The sequence below is a fragment of the Bubalus bubalis genome, chromosome 3, assembly GCF_019923935.1.
Source record: "Bubalus bubalis isolate 160015118507 breed Murrah chromosome 3, NDDB_SH_1, whole genome shotgun sequence".
In the NCBI taxonomy this organism is placed as follows: Eukaryota; Metazoa; Chordata; class Mammalia; order Artiodactyla; family Bovidae; genus Bubalus; species Bubalus bubalis.
The window spans coordinates 113,226,410-113,242,456 of NC_059159.1; the positions used below are offsets into that span (position 1 = coordinate 113,226,410).

The 16,047-nt window shown below is 42.1% G+C and overlaps 1 protein-coding gene across 2 annotated transcripts in view; it reads left to right on the plus strand.

Annotated features, from left to right (window-relative positions):
- The window catches only part of OSTF1 (osteoclast stimulating factor 1), a 60,595-nt gene that overhangs the window by 286 nt on the left and 44,262 nt on the right, over nucleotides 1–16,047 (plus strand). The gene's annotated exons all lie outside the window — the stretch shown is intronic.

Below are 16,047 nucleotides of genomic sequence, written 5' to 3' on the forward strand. Positions count from 1 at the left end.
CGCCCCGAGCCTCGCTTTCGCGACCCACGCACCAGGGTGGGAGTTGTTGCGTTCGCTCCAGGAGACAGATCGCAAGAAGATTTTCGAGGAATTTAAAAATTTTCATTTTTAAAGAGGAGTCACCCTCGGTTTTTCAGCGTTGTCATTCGCTGCAACTTTCCCATCGATGTGATGGCTACGTCCCATTGACGCTTTCCTGGAAGACAGGGCCATTGATCTCCCTTAGGGGGAAAAAAAAAAAGTCTTGAAATGGTTTTTTCTTCAGCCACTTCCTCTTTTTTTTTTTTTCCTTCACTGTGTGTCAGTGTCAAGTTTGAGTTCTTGACCGGCCAAAGCGAACGGGAAGTGCGCTGCTTATAGGGTGGGGTGGGTGAGCGAGTCTCCTTTGGGACTTTACAGGGGAGCAGTAAATTGACCTTAAGATCTTGGGAAAAGCGTTTAGGAAACTGTAGTTGAGCTCCTGACTAGAAGAATCTAGGCTGTGGCAGGGTAATCTCAGTTATTACTATTCGGAAGTGTCACTTTATAGTGCTGTACAAGCCCTTTGCTTTACTCCCTCTGTGAGTTTGTCTAGTTAAACTGGAAAGGGTGAGATTTCCTCAAAGGAGCTCTTTTGGCGAATGTTCCTTGTTCATTTCTTCTTCGATCCCTAGAATATTTTCTGGGACACGGAGAAAGAAGTATTTAAAAAGGACTGACGCATTTCAGTTCGATACTGTAACAAACTCATGCCTTCATTGGGTAGGTGATTACAGAAAACGTAGGAAATGGACGAGAAATGGCTCTGACATACTCGCAGCTTTTTTCTTCCTGGTCTCAGGTAACTTCAGTATATTACAGACTGAAATGTATCTATTTACATCCAGTTTCAAAGTAACCTTGATTAGAAGAGAGTCGTTTCAGTGATTGATTTTTTTTCTTCATTTTTGTAAACTTTTGTCAAGATGTTCAACTTTCATCTCATCCAGTTTTCTTTCTTCACCATCATGCAGTGGTAGTTTCAAGTCATTTTATTTGAAAATTCTGTACACACTCGCATATATGACATAGTCACCTGGGACTTGAATTTTGGTGGGCTGGGTCTGACTTTGCTGGGACTTTGGCTCTGGTGTGAGCAAAGGTGGGACATGGCTAGGATTGGGCTCTGTTTCTTTAGAAATGGAGTCTGATGAGGAATTTGCCTTCTAAGTGCGTTTGTGGAAAATGGCAGCTTTCTAAACTCATGTATAAATCAGGACCTCAAGTAATCAACACAGCAGAGTTATTCTTTGATAACTGAGCAGAGTACTTTATTTCAAAGAAGGTCCTGAGAAGCCATTCATGAGGTTTTTCATCTCTAGACATTCAGTGACGTCTGTGCTGCAGCTGGAGGGGCACAGACGTGATGTGTTTTTGTGTATTTGCCTGGGTGTGGTTTAGGGATCACACTGTGACCAGTTGGAAATACACTTTCAGGAACCATTTTTGTTGTCTGACTTTACTGCTTTCTCCTGTTCAGTAAATCAGAAAGCAAATGGTTAAAAAATGACTACTATTCAGACTCCACACTGATTTGTAAATGAGATCCAAACTAAAATAAGATGACCCTAGAAATAATCTGTCAGTGACCTAATTTACAGTGAGAAATACTACTTTTAATCCAACTTGAAACTTTGTGTGGCCTGGCTTAGTTGAAAACAGAAGGGGCCTATTATAGTCCTGGCTCTCGTTTACAGTGTGCCAGGCACTGATCTAAGCACTTTCCGTGTATTATCTCATTTACCTCTCACAATAACCCTATGAGGTCAGTACCTGCATTGTTCCCATTTCACAGATGCGGAAATGAAGCTAAGTCAAGAAAGGTCAAGTTAAGGAGCCCAAGATTAGCCACTGAGTGGAGAGGAGTGGACAGAATTAGAACCCAGGTAGTTTGGCCCCAGAGTCTGAGCTCTTAACCTTGATGTTACTATGCTTTACATCAAAGCATACCATTAACTCCTGTCATCATGTGTACTTTAACTTTTTTTACCTTCCTGGTAGGCAGGAAGTGGGAAGGAAGGTGTCTCTGGTCCTCAGTCAGACTTTGTTGTCACAAACGCACCCCTTGGCTGTAGCAACAAGAAGGGTGGTGCTGACATTTACTTTGTTGTCCTGCAGGCAAGATAGATGGGTGAAAATGTCTAAAGCATACTTGGAATTGGACGGCACGGTGTATTTAATTCTTAGCTTCTCCTGAATGAGACTTGAAAAAAAAAAAAAGATGCAGGAAGTGGGGTCCTGTAGAGGGAGGAAAGAATAATAAGAGGAAACTGGAGAGAGTTATCTTACAGACATGTATGTTGTAAGGTCCTGCAAAGTTTCTAAAGAAGGCCTGTAGATTTGGCTCTTTGCTTCAAGCAGAGAGAGAGAACAGATCAATTACTAAGATTCGCAGTGTTCATAAAATTAAAATGTATTACTTGCTCTGAGAAGAGTTATTACAGTGGTAGTGAGATCTGAAATGAACTTTTCATGGGTGGGTTCTCTTTAAGTATTGCAGTGGACTGGACATCTCTACAAGAAACACAAGTGGGGCATCATAATGCTAGTCTTTAGAGCTTCCTGCAGTGCAAGATCCAGGTGAAGCAGCATGCTTCAATTTCAGAGACAGTGTGGGAATGAGGGGAGCTAGGTGAAGGAGGACAGAGGACTTATGGAAAGATTTTAGTAGCAGTGGACATGTAGCTATAATGTGGGCTGATGTATATCTGTCAGGGTGATTGGCGTATACTCAGTAGGGGTACCATTTTCCAAAGGAATGTTCTTTCAGAGTCCTGGTCAGCTGCTGGCAGGAGAGCCCTGCCACTTCATTTCCTTTTTTACCTTCCTAAGGTTATACCAGAGTTAAGGTTAGTGGCCATATCCAAAATTCGTTTGCTAAACACTTCTTAATACATGCAGCTTATATTTTAGGCCCTGTGCTAGACCCTGGGGCTCCAAGGAGCAATAAAATAAGATCTTGTCCCTGAAGCTTTTGAAACTAACGGGGGAGATTTAGGTATCTCCAGAAAATACCTTAGATTGTCGCCTATCTACAATTGGATGGCTGACTTATCCATTTTGCTTAAAAAAATGTTATAGCTAAAAAAGGAAGGAATATGTTTTTGTTATAGAAAATTTAGAAGCTATAGTACAGAGAACAATAAATAAATAAATGAAAGTATAAAATCATCCCTAGCTGTCATCTATTGATAGCTTTAACTGATTCATTTATTCAGAGAGGAAAATATTATACAAAACTTCAGATCATTTTAGATGAAAACCTTTTCCCTCTCAAAGGTGTTATATAAGCAGCATATGTGTGACATCTTTGAAGTTTTGTGATGTTTTTACTGTAAATATGAAAGAACTCAAAACATTGACATTTGCTTCTTCAAAGCCCCTTGAATTTATTTTCCCAAGACAGTGAAATATTTAGACCGCTTTACTTCCATCATGAAAATCAATAAGCCATTTAAAAGAATTGGTCAAGGTCAGACAGACATCAGGTTTCCGGCCTCATGGGAAGGTTATCAGACCTACTTAGAATGAGAGGATTCTAGTCCAAATCTCATTCAACGTCCTTTGGCCTATTTTTACATCTTGGGATGACATTTTCTGATCCCCTTCATCTCATACCTCAAGTCCAGTGAAAACCATTGCCAAATTTGTCTTCACTTGCCTAACAGCCATGGGAAACAAAATACATGGGCTTGGGAAGAGGGAGAGAGACGGGGACAGACACATCCTTTTAGTGGGCTGATTTGAACTGTTAAGTCAAATTCTCTATTCATTTGTCATTTCATTCATACTTAAATAAAGCTGGGGAAAAAACATTATCAAACAAATTAAATGAGCTTGGGAAAATAGTTTCAGATACCAGTATAGAGAGAGATTTTTGATTCTTTTGAACAGCTTTCTAGTACTCTATTGTATTTATTTAACCATACCCATGAACCACGCTTCAGTCATTTCTTCTGTTATAGCAAATAGTGTTACAACAGCCTTGTTGCTTACATGCGTGAGTATACACACAGGACAGAGTCCCGGCAGTGGGATTGTTGTGCCAGAGGGTATGTATTAATACATTGCCACATTCACACACATTTCCAAAACGCTCTCCCAAAGAGGTAGTTCTAATTTACTTTCCTACCCAAAATGTTTGAGCATGCTTTACACAGAAAAATTGCCACACATGTGATAGGCGGTATTATCAAAGTGTAGTTAGAGGGCTAGAAGTACAAGGCAAGGAGCTTGAAGACGCTGAGATGGTGTTGCTAAAGAGGGAAAATTTAAGCAGGGTCTCCAATGCTGAGTAAGGATTTAGTAGGCAGAAAAGAGGGAAGTCATTTGACATGTGGAGAAATGAAATAACTTGACACGATGGCCTGTCCATGTTTGCTTGACTGCACAGGGCCTGAGCTCCTCTCACAGAAGCCAGGGATATTTGGTGTGGAACTGTGAACTGGAGAAATTTGTCCCAAATTAAAGAGAAAGCCTTCTGCCTAGTGTCGCAGTTTGTGAAAAACATTATTGCTCCACACAGAAAGTGAGCATTTGAATGTTCACATGTGAACCATCTACTCCTGTGTTTATCAGTTTGTCAGTTGTTAACGAGAGCTGTGGGTGGTTAGTTTGCAGACGTGAGTTAAAGAGGGTCACAGCTTCAGCTCACTCACACAAGTCACTGGTGGGGCTGCTGAGGCCACCTCCTTTTTATTAATTCTTTCCAGTTGTTTTCCCACTCAGTGTTTGAGTATCTGTAGAATTTTTAGAAAGTTACAAGGCAAATCCCTCAACTTACTCTTAGGGTAGAAGTTAGGGGAGAGTTCCGTATTTGTGCATTTTGATGAGCATTTTTAAACTTGTTAGTTTCCTTAGAATTTGATAAATTGCTTTGGTTTTATATTCTTGGAACCAAAGAAGGTACTCATTCTCACCCTTGTCTCCACCTCCTGCTGCCCCTGTGTGAACTTGAATTTATTATTAGGGGCACCAGGACAGAGGGGTACAAGTTGCAGATTGGGAGGAAGGGGTAGTGGGCGTGGGCAGCCCTGTCAGCCACAGGCCAAGAAGACTGGAGGCCCGAGAGGCCACACCCAGTAGAGCACTGCATCAGCAGGCAAGCAGACTGTTCTTCACTGTGCAAGTGTCAGGGCCGAGGGCATGACCGTAGCTTTGAGAGGAAGTGGAAGAGGTAGGTGCCTGGCTTCAGTTGCTGTTGGGTGGACAGAACAGTGAGGAAGCCCCCATTCAGGCACTTGTGTAAGACAAGCAAGGGGTGGGGGTGGTGGCAGCAGCGGCAAGCCACAGAGGGGACCATGGAGTGGTGAGAGCTTGGGGTTCCTGGAGGGGAGGTATCTGGTGGTTCTTTCCTAGTCTAGTGTTCCTGTTTCCCAGGCAGCCTAAAAGCAGTTTAAATTCAAATTAAGGGAGACCCTAGAAACTGACTTTAGGGTGTCTAGACCAGGTTTTTTCTCTTGCTGGTGGGTCTGCCTCCAGCCTCTTACAGTGATCTGAAAACAGCCCTGAGAGCCTTTCTGACATCCCTGACTCAGGGATTTTGCTGGGTTCTGGGAAATTCAGGGCTTCTGTGTCAGGATTCTCTTGTCTATGAGGACAGACTTGATTCAACCCACTGGTATGATACTTGTGTGACTTCCACTTGGAGAGTATTCTGGGGTGGCTGTATCTTTTAGAAATGTCTTGATCCAGTCCATGCTTATGGAGAGGATCCCTCCAAATTCCAGTTCTCTGAGCACGGATGAGAAATGCTAGGCTGAGAGAAGACCCTCCAGGATTTTTGGCACAGTTGGCAGGTGTCTCCAGACTCCAGATTTGGAAGATTCCACAGAGTCTCATATTTCCTTTCTTGGAAATCAGACTCTTAGGACTTTCTCTAAATTGTTGTCTATGCAGGTTTACAGGGTTTGGGAGCTGCTTTTGGGGCCTGTTGTTTTGATGAGTTTGTGAAAGTTTGTTGACAGTAGCCCTGTTGTTGTTCATTCGTTCAGGTGTGTCTGACTCTTTGTGACTCCATGGACTGCATCAAACCGGGCTCTTCTGTCCTCTGTTATCTCCTGGAGTTTGTTCAGATTCATGTCCATTGAGTCGGTGATGCCATCCAACCATCCCAGTGGCACCCTTCTCCTGCTGCCCTCAACTTTTCCCAGCATCAGGGTCTTTTCCAAAGAGTCGGTTCTTCACATCAGGTGTCCAAAGTATTGGAGCTTCAGCATCAGTCCTTCCAATGAACATTCAGGGTTGATTTCCTTTAGGATTGACTGGTTGTATCTCCTTGCAGTCCAAGGGACTCTCAAGAGTCTTCTCCAGCTCCACAATTCAAAAACATCAGTTCTTCAGCATTCAGTCTTCTTTATGGTCCAGCTCTCACATCCATACATGACTATTGGAAAAACCATAGCTTTGACTATATGGGCCTTTGTCAGCAAAGTGATGTCTCTGTTTTTTAATACACTGTTTAGGTTTATCATAGCTTTTCTTCCAAGGAGTAGGTGTCTTTTAATTTCATGGCTGCAGTGATTTTGGAGCCCAAGAAAATAAAATCTGTCCCTGTTTCCACTTTTTCCCCATCTATTTGCCATGAAGTGTAGGGACCAGATGCCATGATCTTAGTTTTTTCAATGTTGAGTTTTAAGCCAGCTTTTTCATTCCTTTCACCGTCATCAAGAGGCTGTTTAGTTTCTCTTCATTTTCTACCATTAGAGTGGTATCATCTGCGTATCTGAGGTTGTTGATATTTCTTCTGACAGTCTTGATTCTAGCTTGTGCTTCATCCGGCCCAACATTTTGCATGATGTACTCTGCATATAAGTTAAATAAGCAGGGTGACAATATACAGCCTTGACATCCTCCTTTCCCAATTGTTAATCATTCCGTTGTTCCATACCCGGTTCTAATGGTTGCTTCTTGACTTGAATACAGGTCAGATAGCCCTGGGAGGACCTAAACTGAAGGTATTCTTACTGGTGTTTCAGACCAGAAAACTGTCTGAGAAACATAGCAACAAACACCAGTCTTTCAAAAGTTAGTTTCTGAATAGTATATCACACCCAAGATTGTTTTCAGCCTAGTTTTTCTGCTGAGGAATAAATTCTCTTTTATTCCTCAGAACTCAGGTTCTAAATCGAAGTCACCTAAGGAGCTGCTAATCACAACCTGGGTGTGCATTAAGAAGAGCTATTGAGTGGGAGTCAGTGCTTATGGTGACTGCCCACTTCCTTTTTCAGGGAGCCTGTCGCATCAATAGAGCTGCTTCTAGTTCTTGCCTAATGTCTTTCTACTCAGGAGAGTCCAAGTTTATACCTAAATATTGAGTCTCTAAATGGTCCCTAGGACTTGACACTGACTTAGTAGGAGCTCTGTTCTCCACAGTGGGTTCCTGCTCATTTCCTGATTCTCGGTTGGCACTGGATCTCTCTGATGTTTTGACATCTAACCAGGCACTCTCTTGTTGACTGGCACTGGGATGTATGCTGCTTGGTCTGCCTTGAACCCTTGTCTTTAGCTTGCTTGGGCACATGTTCCCTGTTATATGGCCCTTTGGCTAACACACTGAGCCTTTCCAACATGCTGTGACCTTAAGATTGGCATGGGTCTATGTCTGATCTTAGACAGATTTCCCATTGGGTGTCCATCCTTCTTCAGACCTAACCTTTGGTAGACCTGATTGCCATAGACCGTTGTTGTTGGAGCTCTGATTTGGGGACCAAGACCACGTGCCCAGAGAGCCTTATAACAATATCTTGCCCAGGAGCATCCCGGTTTTTGTCACTGACATCACCTGGCACTTGGCTTCCTCTTTTCTCAGTTCCATGGGCCTCTGAGAATAAACTCACTGCTTCACATCTGATGAGGAGATTTACTTGCAGTGTTAAATCATTGATTTATCAGAATCGTTTTCTCCAATGTGCTTACATTAAAAAATAAGCTAAAAAAAACATTCCTGAGAGAGAAATTCCTTTTTTCAGATGAACTAGTTGTTACTGATAGGAATTTAGGCATAAAGATGGGCTAATTAGGGTATTCTAAGACCAAATTCTGGTCCCATCACTTCATGGGAAATAGATGGGGAAACAGTGGAAATAGTGTCAGACTTTATTTTTTGGGCTCCAAAATCACTGTATGTGGTGATTGCAGCCATGAAATTAAAAGACGCTTACTCCTTGGAAGGAAAGTTATGACCAACCTAGATAGCATATTGAAAAGCAGAGACATTACTTTGCCAACAAAGGTCCGTCTAGTCAAGGTTATGGTTTTTCCAGTGGTCACGTATGGATGTGAAAGTTGGACTGTGAAGAAAGCTGAGCGCGAAGAATTGATGCTTTTGAACCGTGGTGTTGGAGAAGACTCTTGAGAGTCCCTTGGATTGCAAGGAGATCCAACCAGTCCATTCTGAAGGAGATCAGCCCTGGGTGTTCTTTGGAAGGAATGATGCTAAAGCTGAAACTCCAGTACTTGGGCCACCTCACGCGAAGAGTTGACTCATTGGAAAAGACTCTGATGCTGGGAGGGATTGGGGGCAGGAGGAGAAGGGGACGACAGAGGATGAGATGGCTGGATGGCATCACCGACTCGATGGACGTGAGTTTGAGTGAACTCCGGGAGTTGGTGATGGACAGGGAGGCCTGGTGTGCTGCAGTTCGTAGGGTCGCAAAGAGTTGGACACGACTGAGTGACTGAACTGAACTGAACTGAAGACCAAACTCTGATTTGGAGGTAAGAGAGGCAGAATATAGTAATGGGAAATGAACGTTAGCTTTGGAGTGAAATTCTGATCTCAATTTTTTTTTAAATTAACTTATTAGGTCACTTTGATAAGTCAGTCTATAGACTACTCTGGACCTCAGTTTTTTCATTTGATTCTAAATCTGATTCTGAATCTCTATTGCCTTAGACTGACTTTTCAAATAATTGCTAATTTCTACATAATTTCATCTTGTGCTTTTTAGAGAGCCCTGGGACATTTTTGATAGTCCCTTACCCATCTCCCTGCTACTCCCAGTGATCAGTACCATGGTAATGAAAACATGGAGGAGTTAAATACTTTTTAAGGGCAGTTCATAAATACAGATTTCTATGAGAGAGAGAGGATGGCAAGTGGGCTAGGATGGGGACATAATATATTCTTAATTAGGTCTGGAGTGATTTCAATTAGGTCTCTGGCTACACAGGACGGTGTTTTTTTTTTTTTTTTTTCCTTGCACCTGCCTAGAAAGGAACAGTGGGGTGGCTCTGCAGAAATGTGTCTGGGGTCTGCATGCATGGATGCCAATAAGACGCTCGCCAAAAAGACGCTCGTTGCAGGAAGGGAGACCACTTCCAGGGCCCAAGAGTGGTCTCTTGTCTACACTCAGAAATTAATTGTCCGAGGAGACGCATGAGCTGATAAAGCAAGAGACTTTATGGGGAAGGGATGCCAGGGCAGAGAGCAGCAGGGTAAGGGAATGCCCTGCCACGTGGCTTGCAGTCTCTGGTTTTATGGTAATGAGGTTAGTTTCCTGTTTGTCTCTGGCCAGTCATTCTAACTCAGGGTCCTTCCTAATGGCACGTGCATCTCTCAGCCAAGATTGCTTCCAGCGAGAAGGATTCTAGGAGTTTGGTAGGATGTATGAACTGGTGTCTTCTCTCTCCTTTTAACTTTTCCTAAATTATTCTAGTTGGTGATATCTTGTTACTTCTGCATTCTTTAACTAGGACCTCCTGTTGTAAGATAACTCATGCAAGTGGTTACTAGGTGCCTGGCTGGAGGGTGGTTTCAGTTAGTGGTTCCCCTAACAATTCCCCCTGAGAGACTTTATATTCAATATACTTCCTGGGTGTTGAGGTAGAGATCTCTTTTACAAGTACTTCCTGTTGAGAGTGGGAATAGTCCTACCTAGTAGAGTAGAAGTCTCTCACCACCTGGCTTAAATCGAGGTAGTCTTCACCCAAAACCAGCATTCTCCCTCATAGTAACATGAGTTTAGCCTGAAACTGTTGGACCCTGTCAGAGGTAAACTTTGTAAGCAGTTGAAAAAAACAAGAGCCAAACAGGAGGCCCTGTCCATCACCAACTCCTGGAGTTCATTCAGATTCACGTCCATCGAGTCGGTGATGCCATCCAGCCATCTCATCCTCTGTCGTCCCCTTCTCCTCCTGCCCCCAATCCCTCCCAGCATCAGAGTCTTTTCCAATGAGTCAACTCTTCGCGTGAGGTGGCCCAAGTACTGGAGTTTCAGCTTTAGCATCATTCCTTCCAAAGAACACCTAGGGCTGATCTCCTTCAGAAAGGACTGGTTGGATCTCCTTGCAGTCCAAGGGACTCTCAAGAGTCTTCTTCAACACCACAGTTCAAAAGCATCAATTCTTCAGCGCTCAGCCTTCTTCACAGCCCAACTCTCCCATCCATACATGACCACTGGAAAAACCATAGCCTTGACTAGACGGACCTTTGTTGGCAAAGTAATGTCTCTGCTTTTCAATATGCTATCTAGGTTGGTCATAACTTTCCTTCCAAGGAGTAAGCGTCTTTTAATTTCATGGCTGCAATCACCATCTGAAGTGATTTTGGAGCCCCTCAAAAATAAAGTCTGACACTGTTTCCACTGTTTCTCCATCTATTTCCCATGAAGTGATGGGACCAGATGCCATGATCTTTGTTTTCTGAATGTTGAGCTTTAAGCCAACTTTTTCACTCTCCACTTTCACTTTCATCAAGAGGCTTTTGAGTTCCTCTTCACTTTCTGCCATAAGGGTGGTGTCATCTGCATATCTGAGGTAATTGATATTTCTCCTGGCAATCTTGATTCCAACTTGTGCTTCTTCCAGTCCAGCGTTTCTCATGATGTACTCTGCATATAAGTTAAATAAGCAGGGTGACAATATACAGCCTTGACGAACTCCTTTTCCTATTTGGGACCAGTCTGTTGTTCCATGTCCAGTCCTAACTGTTGCTTCCTGACCTGCATACAGATTTCTCAAGAGGCAGGTCAGGTGGTCTGGTATTCCCATCTCTTTCAGAATTTTCCACAGTTGACTGTGATCCACACAGTCAAAGGCTTTGGCATAGTCAATAAAGCAGAAATAGATGTTTTTCTGGAACTCTCTTGCTTTTTCCATGATCCAGCAGATGTTGGCAATTTGATCTCTGGTTCCTCTGCCTTTTCTAAAACCAGCTTGAACATCAGGAAGTTCATGGTTCACATACTGCTGAAGCCTGGCTTGGAGAATTTTGAGCGTTACTTTACTAGCATGTGGAAATAAGTGCAATTGTGCAGTAGTTTGAGCATTCTTTGGCATTGCCTTTCTTTGGGATTGGAATGGAAACTGACCTTTTCCAGTCCTGTGGCCACTGCTGAGTTTTCCAAATTTGCTGGCATATTGAGTGCAGCACTTTCACAGCATCATCTTTCAGGATTTGAAATAGCTCAACTGGAATTCCATCACCTCCACTAGCTTTGTTTGTAGTGATGCTTTCTAAGGCCCACTTGACTTCACATTCCAGGATGTCTGGCTCTGGGTCAGTGATCACACCATCGTGATTATCTGGGTCATGAAGATCTTTTTTGTATAGTTCTTTTGTGTATTCTTGTCACCTCTTCTTAATATCTTCTGCTTCTGTTAGGTCCTTTATCGAGCCCATCTTTGCATGAAACGTTCCCTTGGTATCTGTAATTTTCTTGAAGAGATCTCTAGTCTTTCCCATTCTGTTGTTTTCCTCTATTTTTTTGCATTGATCGCTGAGGAGGGCTTTCTCATCTCTTCTTGCTATTCTTTGGAACTCTGCATTCAGATGCTTATATATTCCTTTTCTCCTTCGCTTTTCGCTTCTCTTCTTTTCACAGCTATTTGTAAGGCCTCCCAGACAGCCATTTTGCTTTTTTGCATTTCTTTTCCATAGGGATGGTCTTGATCCCTGTCTCCTGTACAATGTCACGAACCTCATTCCATAGTTGGTCACTACATGTCTCATTTTTCTGCTAATATCTGATCTAATGCAATTTCATTTTCTAAAAATTTAATAGTTACAAGAGGATACCTTGAAACCATAATGCTGCACGTACCAGCTATTAGCAGACATTGTTTTGAGAATGGCTCGTAGTGTCTCAAGTTTGACCCAGCTCAGAAGACTGAAATTCTTAGCAATACAAGGACTTGTCTGTAATCACATCCATAATGTCACCTAGTATTACCTTGAATATTTGAACCACTGCTATTCCATTTTGACTTTCAGTTACATTTCTGTCCTTAATGGCCAAAGCAGTTGATACTGTTAATGATTTTAGTGCTTTTCTAGATATGAGAAGATGCAAGAATTGGGGCGCATAAAATCTTCTCCTGAAAGTATCTATCTGCAGGCCTGTTCTGCTGTTTTTCCCAGTGCACAGTGTGTCTCGATTCTGATTTCCACCCTGAACTCCTGTCAGCGTGTGTTGAAGGTCAGTGGCTGCATTGGCCGTTGACCTAGTCCTAGAAGAGGCGTATCGCAAGTGCCAATTTGGCCCATTCAAGGTCATACATTTGACTATGGTTTGGGGGCATTTCATGACCATTTTGTCCCTTGGTGCTGGGAGTGCTCATTCCTGGGTCTGGGAAAGATTTCACTGACAGGCCACTCTATCTGCTGTTACTAGTCTAGGCCTTACTCAGCAGTAGCCAGAAGTGTCTGGACCACCTGTCTTAATAGTCTTTTTTTTTTTTTTTTTTTAATTTTATTTTATTTTTAAACTTTACATAACTGTATTAGATTTGCCAAATATCAAAATGAATCCGCCACAGGTATACATGTGTTCCCCATCCTGAACCCTCCTCCCTCCTCCCTCCCCATTCCATCCCTCTTAATAGTCTTTTATGGTCCTGGAAAATATTCCCTGTTGTTTCTTCTTCCCATAATTAGAGTTACACTATTACCATTGTTGATCTTTGTATGGTATGGAACTTCATTTTTTCAGAGCCAGAGTCACACTTTTGGTAATGCAGAGAACAATTTAGCTAGCAATATTAGTAAAGTCCTAAGTACTTACTTCTTGGAAGGAAAGTTATGACCAACCTAGATAGCATATTGAAAAGCAGAGACATTACTTTGCCAACAAAGGTCCGTCTAGTCAAGGTTATGGTTTTTCCAGTGGTCATGTATGGATGGGAGAGTTGGACTGTGAAGAAAGCTGAGTGCTGAAGAATTGATGCTTTTGAACTGTGGTGTTGGAGAAGACTCTTGAGAGTCCCTTGGACTGCAAGGAGATCTAACCAGTCCATTCTGAAGGAGATCAGTCCTGGGTGTTCTTTGGAAGGAATGATGCTAAAGCTGAAACTCCAGTACTTGGGCCACCTCACGCGAAGAGTTGACTCATTGGAAAAGACTCTGATGCTGGGAAGGATTGGGGGCAGGAGGAGAAGGGGACAACAGAGGATGAGATGGCTGGATGGCATCACCGACTCGATAGACGTGAGTTTGAGTGAACTCCGGGAGTTGGTGATGGACAGGGATGCCTGGCGTGCTGCAATTCGTAGGGTCGCAAAGAGTCGTACACGACTGAGTGACTGAACTGAACTGAATTGAACTGAAGAATTTAAGTCAAGAGCTTCCATTGGGGGTGACCCATTATATCCCAGATCATATTAATCTGTTCTGTATCAATCCTTATCTTTAAGGGAAATTATATATTGGCACTGTTCATAAGGCACCTAAGCCCAGTTTCTTAGTGTTACTATGCTGGTTATCTCTGCTGCTGCTGCTGCTAAGTCGCTTCAGTCGTGTCTGACTCTGTGCGACCCCATAGATGGCAGCCCACCAGGCTCCCCCATCCCTGGGATTCTCCAGGCAAGAACACTGGAGTGGGTTGCCATTTCCTTCTCCAGTGCATGAAAGTGAAAAGTGAAAGTGAAGTCGCTCAGTTGTGTCCGACTCTTAGCAACCCCATGGACTGCAGCCACCAGGCTCCTCCATCCATGGGATTTTCCAGGCAAGAGTACTGGAGTGGGGTGCACTGGTTATCTCTAGTATAGTTTAATTTTCCCCAGCATGAGGGGAGCCTTTATGTTTAAATGACAGTACCCTGGTGTTAACCTCCTGGTTGCAGGTCATGGAGCACCTGATCTTCATCCAAAGATAGGTTACTCAGTTAAGCTTCAGAAACAAACTTAGAGTGCCTTTCTCATAATTCAGTTAAACTTGGCAACAATATAACATAACAGCAAGGAACTAAGAAATGAGTGTCAGGGAATACAGACCTCATTAAACAGAGTTAGATTTTGATATCCACTGAAACATATCTTGTTCTCTAAAATTACCCTCATTTTTACAAATGTAGTCTCTACTGCTTGGTTGCTCAGTCATGTCTGACTCTGCAATCCCATAGACTGTAGCCCACCCAGGGTCTTCTGTCCATGGGATTTTTCAGGCAAGCATACTGGAGTGGGCTGCCATTTCCTTCTCCAATATAGTCAAATCAAGGTTAATTTTTTCACAAATTAAGTGTGATCAATTGATGAAAGGTATCTCTGAGCCAGGAAAGCCAAGCCAATGACTTGTCACAGATTTCTGCTTAGGTAAATTCTTCTTTTTGAAGCCTACAAAGTACCTTCAGACTCCTGCACCTGTCAGGAGGTGGCTTTTCTGTTTTATCTGATAAAGCTGCTGGCAGCCTAAGAGTTTCCAGTCCATGGAGGGGTCAGGTAGAGATAAAAGAAAAAGATTTCAGTCCTGCTTACAGAGGTGTAATTATTAAATTGCTGGTACGTCATAATTAGTTTGAAGGGAAGGGTTTCTTTATATCTGGAAAACACAGATTAAAAGTAATGTTTCAAATAGAAAAATAAGCATTATAACTGTATTCACCAGTTCACTCAGTAACTAATCCTCTTGTTAAACTTTTGATGAAGTCATAAGTTTCCTTAAGATTCTTTCTTACCCAGTTCCTCAGTAGAATTTGAGATTTAGCAGAGTACGACTGTCTATAAATGACAGAAAGATTTAAAGAGTCATGATTAAATATCCGATCATAATGTAGTTGATAAGAAATTTGCTATGACATGCAACATTTTGAAATAACTAGAATAGAGCATACTAAATTTTTAGAAATTTCATGTAATTTCTAGAATAACCCCAGTTTTAGTCACTCAGTCATGTCCAACTCTTTGTGACCCCTTGGACTGTAGCCTGCCAGGCTCTTCTGTCCATGGGATTTTCCAGTCAAGAATACTGGAGTGGGTTGCCATTTCCTTCTCCAGGGGATCTTCCTGACCCAGAGGTTGAACCCTGGATTCGATTTCAGGCATATTCTTTACCATCTGAACCACCAGGAAAGCCTAGACTAGACTGTACTGTATTAATAATGTACTAATAATGTACATTATTAATGATAATAATGTATGAATCCATACTGTATTAATAATATCCATACATTATGGATATATATATTTTAAAAGGTTATCACTCATGTAATAATAATGCTCACTAAATAATTTAATGTACTAGTTAAATATTTCTCTCTGAGATGCATTATGGCCTTCTAAAACATCTCAAAGTTAGCTGGAGGTCAAAAGAATTACAATTAAAAATTGATATTTTGGAAGTTTGTCAGAAAAATATCAAAAGATTTTGAAGTTTGTCTGAAAGATATGAATCCTATCTACTCAGTCAAATAGGATCATGGGTCGCTGTGAAACAGTAGTTATTCACTTAGCCAAAGTAACAATACAGTCCACGGGATCGCAAAGAGTCAGACACGACTGAGCAACTTCACACACACACACACACACACACACACAAACAAACCCAAAAGTAACAATAAAATAATTTCAAAGGCAAATACAGAACAGATCACTTAAAAGGTAAAGAAACAAAATCTGTTATCAAAGGCAGTCCAGTATTTTAAGAAAACTTAAGTTATAGACCAGTTTAGTTTTAAAATATACTCAATTTAATTTATTCTAAACTTAGCCAGTCCTGACTATGTACAAAGCTGTTTTTTCAGGGTCCACTTCCCACAATCCTCCCCTCACTTTCTGTATCCATTACTTTTTCTTTTTCATCCAGAAATCATTAGC